The sequence below is a fragment of the Oncorhynchus tshawytscha genome, linkage group LG01, assembly GCF_018296145.1.
Source record: "Oncorhynchus tshawytscha isolate Ot180627B linkage group LG01, Otsh_v2.0, whole genome shotgun sequence".
In the NCBI taxonomy this organism is placed as follows: Eukaryota; Metazoa; Chordata; class Actinopteri; order Salmoniformes; family Salmonidae; genus Oncorhynchus; species Oncorhynchus tshawytscha.
The window spans coordinates 36,970,536-36,979,768 of NC_056429.1; positions in this window are offsets into that span (position 1 = coordinate 36,970,536).

Consider the following 9,233-nt stretch of genomic DNA (forward strand, 5'->3'; position numbering starts at 1 on the left):
TTGTATTGCTAAGCTGCTCAAACTTAATAGCTACACTCAGCGACACAGGATAAACTTTATGCTTCATGCTAGCCCTGACCAAACCGGTAAGTTTCCCATCACTATAGCTGCACTTCTCCACAAGGCCAGACTTATAGTGGTCTTCTCCTCTTTTGATGCTCTTATGCTCATCCTTGAAAAATGCCATAAGGTCTGAAGTAGACATCACATTTTTTGGGAGTAAATTGAGGCAAACATATTGATGAAACTCACCTTGTCCAAGAGAGATTTACATGGTTATCAAAACGTCACGCCAACGTAAGTCTACACCAAACACATACTTCATTTGAAGTGTTTGTTAAATTGATTTAGCTAGCTCTTCTCTGTATTTGTTATGTTCATGTTTCCTTTGATATTTGTACAATTCTCATTTTGACAATTTGAAGAGCATTTGTCATTGGTATTAGCTAAGAGCTAAAAATGAACTCGCTAGTGTCTTATTCGATTTGTAGCTAGCAGGATTACTATTTTAACTATACAATATATGATACCAGCCAGCAGAAAATAGTGTTGCGCCTGATTGTCGCAGTTTTCTGTCATGATTGGCTCAGTTGTCTGTCACTCATGGGACTGTATGTCATCCCCAACTCTAAGGTTAGAGCTAAAAAATGTTAGCACCTTGGGTTCTGCCATAGAGTTATATTAAAAGTGCCGAAGAAGGCTCAAGGTCATTGGCCACAGACAGAATGACATCAAATCACATTATATCTACAGTAGCTTTGATTGGACTGATCATGTCAACATCTTACTTAGCTAGCAGTCAAAGTCTTAGCGAGCAGTCATCATAAGTTGTCATCAAGTCGATAATCTACTGGCAAATCCTTTTTAATCCTTGTAATATGAAGAGAAATAATGAAGAGAAATTATAGATAAAACGTATCGGTGCTCATTGGCCATTGTACATAAAGATTATACAACAAGTTGGAAATCGTAAATTCAACAATGAGTCGTTTGGAAGGAATCAGTGACTAACTGCAAGCTTTGCAAAGAAACCACTAACATTAGCCTGCTATTCAATGGAGTGGCTGTGGTTTTTCTGTTATGTCAATATAGGACTCATTTTACTGTTGATATAGATACTTTTGTACATGTTTCCTCCAGCATGTTCACAAGGTCCTTTGCTGTTGTTCTGGGATTGATTTGCACTTTTTGCACCAAAGTACATTCATCTGTAGGAGACAGAACGTGTCTCCTTCTGGAGCGGTATGAAGGCTGTGTAGTCCCATTGTGTTTATACTTGCATATTATTGTTTGTACAGATGAACGTTGTACCTTCAGGCTTTTGGTAATTGCTCCCAAGGATAAACCAGTTTTGTTGAGGTCTACAATTTGTCTTGGCAGATTTATTTTGATTTTACCAGGATGTCAAGCAAAGAGGCATTGAGTTTGAATGTAGGCCTTGAAATACATCCACAGGTACACCTCCAATTGACTCAAATGATGTTAATTAGCCTATCAGAATCTTCTAAAGCCATGACATCATTTTCTGGAATTTTCCAAGCTGCTTAAAGGCACAGTCAACTTAGTGTATGTAAACTTCTGACCCACTGGAATTGTGATACAGTGAATTATAAGTGAAATAATCTGTCTGTAAACAATTGTTGGAAAAATTACTTGTGTTATGCACAAAGTAGATGTCTTAACCGACTTTTCAAAACTATAGTTTGTTAACAAGAAATTTGTGTAGGGCCTGTTCTGTTCTAGTTTTGATTTACATTTGTAAACTAATGTGAATTCAACGTGAAATCAACAAAAATGTCACCATGTCATTTGATTTACAAGTTGGGTGAAAAAAAAACACGAAATGCCCTTAGGTGGAGGACTTTTTGCAAATAAAATCAGTTTACCACATTGATTCAACATCATCACATAGTTTTGGGGGGTTGAAATGACATGGAAACAACGTTGAATCAAATCAGCTTTTGCCTAGTGGGTCTTCACCCAATAGCTCAGATTTTCTGGTCATTCCGCCTCCCTTGCATGACTATAATTTGTTTCCATTCTGATTCTTTGTGTATTAGGCTATAGGCTAAGCAAATGGTATTAGGCTATAGACCTCGTGTATTAGGTTATACTGTAGGCCTAGTAGAAGGTATAAGGCTATAGGCCTTGTGTATTAGGTTATACTGTAGGCCTAGTAGAAGGTATTAGGCTATAGGCCTTGTGTATTAGGTTATACTGTAGGCCTAGTAGAAGGTATAAGGCTATAGGCCTTGTGTATTAGGCTTCAGGCCTAGTGGAAGATATTAAGCTATAGGACTATTGGGCTTTAGGCCTAGTATGTACAGAAGAAATTGAAGTTGTAAAAACCAATTATTGTTACTATGCCTTATTCTTATCATATTTTGTCACACCAATTTTCGATGTAACTTGCACTTTGTTTCCTTGTTTGAGTGAGGCAATGTATTCCCCTCAATAAAGTTAGGGGGGGGGACGTTGGTTGTCATATAAGTTAAAAACATTTTGACATGTGTTTTTTCTTGACTGATTACCATTTGATTATTGTAGTGCTATTATATGTCATATAATTTGAAAGGGCTGTTTCTCATCTTTTAAAACATGTATCATGTTTTCAAATATGGTTTCATACCAGAAAATGTTGCAGAAGAGTTCATGGTCTTTCAGACAGTTTTGGGATTCAGCCATTTTGGGGAAATCCTGCCAGAGGAAATCCTGCCAGAGATTTAACAATGCCAATATGGCAATTTGCAGTTACAGTTAGCTGGTGTTCTAAAGCCTAGTGTTTCCCAAATAACACTTTCTTAGAAATGATATGTGACCCACCGAAATAGTGTTAAACTAACACTTTTCAAAGTGTTGACAAACTAACATCCATAGTGTTGGTTCCCTAACATCATGGGTGTTGCAAATTCCAATTTAATATAACACTTTAGTAGAGTTGATACTGTTAAACATTCTCAGTGTTCGGGAATAACACATTTAATGATTCAGTATTTTTGTGGGTGTTGTTTTAACACTTAAGGTGTCACGTTCGTTTAGAGATGGATTGGACCAAGGTGCAGCGTCGTAAGTGTACATAATTTTATTAGATGAACACGAAACAAAAATAACAAACTACAACCGAACGTGAAGCTACATGCAATGCAGAAAGCAACAACACACAAACAAGATTCCACAAACTAAAGGTGGAAAAAAGGCTGCCTAAGTATGATCCCCAATCAGAGACAACGATAGACAGCTGCCTCTGATTGGGACCCATACCCGGCCAACAAAGAAATAGAAAAACTAGAATGCCCACCCAAATCACTCTCTATGGTCAGGGCGTGACAGTAGGGTGAACAAGATGGTGCCGTACTGTGTGGCCGCAGTTTTGCAAGCTCCGACCCAACTTTGCTATTTTGTGATTCTTGTGGTGTTTATTTGTACTTTAATTTCATGAAATGTAACCCGGAAGCTGCTTTCTTTTTTGCCTGCGATTTTAATTCCGCGTATGTAACCACGTTCCCATCCAACCATTTAATATGGATCAATTACCTGACGCATTAAAAAAAGTCACGTCTAGGCTGGTGGAAACATAAAATGCCGGTAAGATTTCCTAAATGCCGGCAATTTGTTCATTTGACATGGTGGGATCTTTTTGTGCCTGTAAAATTAATTATGCAAGAAATGGTGGTGGAAACGCCTTTATGCGCAAATATTGATATCATAACCATCATATCGAAGTAAACATGGAGTCACGCAATGATATGTTATGTGGTCCTCCCACTGCGACTCCGGAAAGCATGCAGTCTATTAGGCTACAAATGAAATAAATTATGATGAAATTCACAGGGTGCACAAGGTGATGAGCTTGATGCTCCTCTCCAACAAATATGAAGGGTCTTATTCTGGTGATAGATGCTTGGCTGCCGTTTGACAAATAGGTCTACAAATAATAGAACTATTATCCATAATAATCTCATAATGTGCACTACCGTTCAAAAGTTTGGGGTCACTTAGAAATAATTTTTTTGTCCATTAAGATAACATCTAATTGATCAGAAATACAGTGTACATTGTTATTGTTGTAAATTACTTTTGTAGCTGGAAAAGGCAGATTTTTAAATGGAGACAGAGGCCCATTATCAGCAAACATCACTCCTGTGTTCCAATGGCATGTTGTGTTAGCTAATCCAAGTTCATAATTTTAAAAGGCTAATTGATCATTATAAACCCTTTTGCAATTATGTTAGCACAGCTGAAAACTGTTGTTCTGAAGAAGCAATAAAACTGGACTTCTTTAGACTAGTTGAGTATCTGGAGCATCAGCATTTGTGGGTTCGATTACAGGCTCAAAATGGCCAGAAACAAATAACTTTCTTCTGAAACTCGTCAGTCTATTCTTGTTCTGAGAAATGAAGGCTATTCCATGCGAGAAATTGCCAAGAAACTGAAGATCTCGTACAACGTGTGTACTACTCCCTTCACAGAACAGCGCAAACTGGCTCTAACCAGAATAGAAAGAGGAGTGGGAGGCCCTGGTGCACAACTGAGCAAGAACATTAGAGTGTCTAGTTTGAGAAACAAATGCCTCACAAGTCCTCAACTGGCAGCTTCATTAAATAGTAGCCGCAAAACAACAGTCTCAACGTCAACAGTGAAGAGGTGACTCCGGGATGCTGGCCTTCTAGGCAGAGTTGCAAAGAAAAAGCCATATCTCAGAATGGCCAATAAAAATAAAAGATGGGAAAAATAACAGACACTGGACAGAGGAAGATCGGAAAAGAGTGGTTGTCTTTACAGATCGTGTAGATGATGGCTGTGGCCAGATGGTCCAGTTGGCCGCAGTTCCTGCACAGTTCAGGCCTGCTGTAGTAGTGGACGGAGCCTCTGTTGTTTCCCAGGGTGATGATCCTTTGGAGGTGTTGGACTCTGCACACTCCGGTTGGGTCCGGTTTAAACAGGACCAGCCGTTTTCATGTCCCAGTCCAGAAGTTGTCTTCTAGCTGCTTACTTGAGGGTTGCTAACCTGCATAACCGAACTTACATGTCATAGTCCTGGATGCATTCATTGTGAAACTGTACTGTAACAACCTTGGATTCTGTGTCGGAAAGGGAGTTTGTTAAACGAGGCTGAATCTTTGCACTTTCATAATTTTTTGTACCTGGGAGATCTTGAAACTGTCTTCGAGTAATTTCTGTGGCCCTGGGGGATTCTAGGCGGGTCATGGTTTCTGGTCTGGTGGTTGTTGTTGTTGCTGCTCCTGCAGCTCCCCAGCGATTGGGGGCTTTGTCCTCGACAGCCTCCTTTTTAGGGATTAGCATCAGCCTCACCAAGTTGTAGCGGTGCATCGCTCCTGGGTTTATCCCGGTCATCTTGATTATTGGGTCTGCTCCTGTTCTGCAGGGGGAGAAAGGACAAACCTCAGAGCGGGCAGACACGCCTGGAAGCCCGTGACCCATATGTCGATGGAGGCACTCCCCTGTGGTCTGCCCGCTCCAGGCATAGGTTGGTGTCTTTGGTCATTCCTCTGCGCCTCTGGTTCTGGTGGTAATGCTGTCTGGTCTGCTCCGGGTGGTTGGTGGTCTGCTGGTCATTAGTGGCCTGAGAAGGGCAGATGGTGGGCAAAAATAAAGGCAGGGGAGGAGGGCTGCATGCCATGGGTAGAGGGAGAAAGCCTTGCCTCGGCAACACTCTACTCGCCTCAAGGCTTGCAGTTTGTCGTCTCTTCCGCAAGCAGCTGGTCCGGTGCTGGATGCTGGGGGGGTCCTGGGTGGTCCGTGGGGGGGTCCTGGGTGGTCCGTGGACTGGGGAGTCAGCTCGGGCCGTGATTAAGCCACTGTTACCCTTCCATCCATTGTCCCCAGTCCTTCAGGTATTCCCTGCATTTTCAGCTGAACCAGTAAGGCAGCGCCAGCCACGGTCAATCCACTGTTACCGTTGCTGCCTCCAGTTCCATCCAAAGAAAATGATAGAAGAGAGAGTAGCATAGAGAGGGTAGCAATAGTAGAGAAAGGGACACAACCTCAGAAAATCTTGGCTTGAAGCACTGGGCATCTTGTGATGACATGCATTATCTGAATTAGGCCCACAGAATTATACCTACGGTGGAGCGGATTCTATGGAGGATCTTTGAATGTCTTTGAAGTTCAGAGTTGGATCAACGTTGGACCAGAGAAGCTAGCTAGTTAACAAGCTTGCGTGTGGAGAGCGGCACCAGAATTCTTAAACACGTCTTACCTTTTTGTAGTTATTAAATCCAATGTAAAATGTGATAACTATAGTATCCCTATTTAGCATTGAAAAGGTGAATCCATTATTCTCTAATTAAAAATCTCTCTCCCCATCTTCTGAATTACGCTTGTAATGTCAGTAGGCTACAGCTATGCTTCGGAGGGGGAAAGGCAGGTAGCCTACAGGCACACACACTGATTTTCAGCTGGTAGGCAGACATTGGACGAAGTTTGGTTGACAGAGGGAGGGCTCTGCAAATGTACTTTGTTGCATTTGTGGGACTGTGAAAAAAATGCCTGGAGCGTAAAATAACATTATTAACCAGTTCCTATGCTTTTAAAATAACTGTTATGTTCTGGAACAGTATAGATAACTTTCGTTCCTGGTTCTGATTCTGTTCATTGAAAAATGTTGTTCTTCTCTGGTTTTTGGTTCTGTTCCCTGAACCAGTTCCAACCCCTGGACATAACACAGAGATATTAACACTGTGTACTGTTCCATTTATTCCATTCCAGCCATTACAATGAGCCTGTCCTCCTATAGCTCGTCTTACTAGCCTCCTATGTTGGAAACTGAGAGAAAATAAAATGAGCCAAAGCATAGCACTTCTATCAGTGTGTGTGTGTGTGTGTGTGTGGTGTATCTAAACAGTTGTGTATGTGTCTGCTGTGATTTTTGGTCTTAGTATTATTGATGTAATACTATACTGTATTTTTTTGTGTTTAAGTCTGCGTTTGTTAAGGTGTTGAAAGAGTTTTATATACAGTACACACTGTGGTGTGTGTGGTTGAGCGGGGGGTGGGGGGGGTGTGTGTGGCTACCTGCCTGCATATTTTTTCTGGTGTTTATTTGTGTGTGCGTGCGTGCGTGTGAGCATGTGAGCATGTGTACATGTGTTTGTGTGCATGCTCTTTCCATGATGGATGTGGGTGGAGGAAATCGTTACTCTGTAATGATGTTCTTATTGTTGTGTTTATGAAACATTTTTAAAATAATGCAAATGCCTCAAATTCCATTTCCTGCTCATCAGCATGGTGGTGAGGAGGGAACGGAATGCAAGTATAGTAGGAAAGGATTGATTCCCCTAGATTCACCTATGCTCTAAACTTCCATGCCGGAGACGGCCACGGCAGAGAAGAGTTCCTTCTTTGCTCCAACTTCCGACTCAAATTAAACCCTCTGGGACTGATACTGTTCTGCTACTGTCCTGGCCTGGAGGATGTGGGAGGATCAGGCCATGCTATCACAGCACCTACCTGAGGTGAAGAGGAGACAGAGAGAGACCAGGACAGTTTAATGGGTCGTTCCACAAAAACAGTGCCTTTTGCGATTCTTTGACATTTTAAGTAGAAATTACGCACCAATATTGAATTTTAAAAGCCTCGTATACATTCAGTTCCATTTAATACAGATCACATGGAAAATTCAATTTTAACTCACTTAAATCCAAAATGTATTCCAAAGTTTTCACCATCATTATAAAGCCCAAGTTATTTTGTTGCTTTTTTGTTGCTTATTTTGTTGCTTTGACCAAGTTGCTTGTGAAAATAATTTATTTAATTTGATTAGTGATTAATTTACGCCTGTCGCTCATTTTAATGTCAACCCTGTTATATGAACTCTCATTTTAATATTTAATATTCCTTTTTAAATACAATTATTTAAAAAAAAACTAACTGATCTAATAGTCAAATCATGATGAGCTGGTTGTGCTCTTTTTGGCCATTTTCTGGTGTTTTGTGGTGGAAAACTGAGTGGGTCGAGCATAACACGCCAACCCTGTTACTCCATAGGTGCACAGGCTACAATGGGGCAAAAAAGTATTTAGTCAGCCACCAATTGTGCAAGTTCTCCCACTTAAAAAGATGAGAGAGGCCTGTAATTTTCATCATAGGTACACTTCAACTATGACAGACGAAATGAGAGAAAAAAAATCCAGAAAATCACATTGTAGGATTTTTAATGAATTTATTTGCAAATTATGGCGGAAAATAAGTATAAACCTTAAAAGACCTTCTCTTGAAAAATGAAGAAAAAAAAGCGGCAATATTACTGTCCCTCTTTAGACACAGCAGCAACAACATAGCCAGTTAACCTAATGAATCAACAAATCTGTCATTCATTTTGACGCTATTGGCCGAGAAAGTCTTTTTTTTATTATAAAAAAAAATTGGTTAACCCCTCCACCTCTCTTCGGGGGACAAATATCTTTTCGTTTTTTTACAGCTTTTCTACTACATATACATTTTACATACACATTTTGCATACAGATTTTACATACACATTATACATACATGGTATTTTTTATAAAAAGCAGTCACATAGTGATAATACATTAGCAAATTCTAAACTCTTTAATCCCAACCCTCAGTTACTCTAAGTCCATCCCACCTCTTACCATAGACCACCCTCGTTTGGTTTCCATGCGCCATATATATTTTAATTGTGCTGTGATGTTTACATAATTTTTTACCTTTCTAATCGTATAGTATCCATAGATTGTGAGCTAAAGATGAAAACCTTTCCTACGAGTATTATTATATTAGAGTGGCCAGACAGAAGCCACTCCTCAGTAAAAGGCACATGACAGCCCGCTTGGAGTTTGCCAAAAGGCACCTACTGTAATGGACTCTCAGACCATGAGAAACAAGATTTTCTGGTCTGATGAAACCAAGATTGAACTCTTTGGCCTGAATGCCAAGCGTCACATCTGGAAGAAACCTGGCACCATCCCTACAGTGAAGCATGGTGGTGGCAGCATCATGCTGTGGGGTCTGAATACTTTCTGAATGCACTATGTTCTTACAATTGTTTCTTGTTCTAGACTATTGGACTCTGTCTTTCGACTCTATGTATCGTTTTTTCAGTCATCGACATGAGGACCTTTTGAATGTTGTGTGCACAAGCCAATTGTCAGATCAACCAATCTGCGCTTCGCTAAGGCTAATAACTTAAACAAGATGCAGCCGTTCTAGAACCAAGAAATCCTGGACTCCCTCATCTGGTTAAGACAAGCCGG